Source organism: Orycteropus afer, unplaced genomic scaffold (assembly GCF_000298275.1).
Source record: "Orycteropus afer afer isolate SDZICR_OR568_19922 unplaced genomic scaffold, OryAfe1.0 scaffold00009, whole genome shotgun sequence".
Lineage (NCBI taxonomy): Eukaryota > Metazoa > Chordata > Mammalia > Tubulidentata > Orycteropodidae > Orycteropus > Orycteropus afer.
The window spans coordinates 4,208,034-4,209,526 of record NW_006921596.1 but is presented as its reverse complement, the minus strand read 5'-3'; positions in this window follow the sequence as shown (position 1 = coordinate 4,209,526).

Sequence of the window (1,493 nt, the reverse complement as noted above, 5' to 3'; positions counted from 1 at the left end):
GCACTTATAGAAGCTGGCAAGTCCCAAGTTCTTGGGTAAAATGTCAAGCTGGAGGCTTTCCCCAACTTACGCAGCTACAGGGGCTGATGAGCTCAAGGTTGGCAGGCTGTTGACTCCAACGAATGATGAATCCAAGATCTCAAGGCCAAATGGTGGATTGTTCACTCACAGACAGTTGTAGGCAGTACAACAGTATCCCAATCCACAGAATAGTGTTTCTTTTCCTAAGATGTCCATAAATACATTGGAAGCAGGGAACCCCACTAGGGAAACTTCCTATCAGTGGATTGGCTGCTAAGAACATATACATCCAATCCCATCATGGGAATAACCCACATCACAACTGCTGAAACCACACAGAATCGTGGTCCAGTCATATTTGCACCTAACATGATACAACCAAGTTGACAGTCATATTTGCGCCTAACATGATACACTAACATGCGTACAACAGAAACACATTAACCTTGTTTACATTTCACAGTTCGTAACAGAAGGAAACAAAAATATTTGATACACATATACAATGAAGAAATATAACAATCACAGTCCTCATTTCTGCAGTTGATCACATGGTCATAGCTGGTATTCAGAACTACCTTCCTTCACCACCATTCTGTATTTCCCTTGACCTCATCAAACACCTCAGTTGGTCATGGTTCTTTGCCTGGTGGGGTGACCCAAACCTTCATACCTGAAGGGTCTGGGCCATTAGTAGTCATATCAGAATTGGGTTGTTGTAATTTTCCAATGACTTTAATCACAGGGCATGGTAGTACTAAGAGATGTCCTAAAGAATCTCCTGTATTCCAGACATATTCTTTTTTACTTCCATTATGTAATGTTAATCCAATTTCCCCTTGGTAATCAGGATCTATCACACCAGATAGTACAGTAACACCCTTCTTTGTCATGTCCAGAGGCATGAGAAAGCCAAAATGGCCAGATGCCATTCTTAACTTCTAGTTCAATGCAATCAGTATTATGTCTCCAGATGGGAGTGTTTCTCCCTTTGGAACTAAGATCTCCAGACCTGCAAGGCATAGGATAGCAGGGACAGGAAGCAAAAATTTTTTTAGTGGGTCACTAAGGGTAATAGTGAGTGATACCACCCCTGTTTCCACCCTTTGGTTCCTGGACCCATGAATCCTGGCTATTTGAGAAACAGCACCATATATCAGATGCTGTTTAGAGCTTATACGCCTCCGGGAGAACATTGTCCTAACCCTTCAAGGTATTGCCACCTAGCTGGTGCCATGACTGTGTTTTTAGTAGGCCATTCCATCATCCTATCAAGCCAGCTGCCTCTGGATGATGGGGAACATAGTAAGGCCAGTGAATTCCATGAGCATAGGCCCATTGCATCACTAAATTTGCTGTCAAGTGAGTCCTTGATTGAAGTAATGCTGTGTGGGATACCATGATGGTGGATAAGGCATTCTGTAAGTCCTTAGATGGTAGTTTTGGCAGAAGCATTGAGTGCTGTTGTTGTT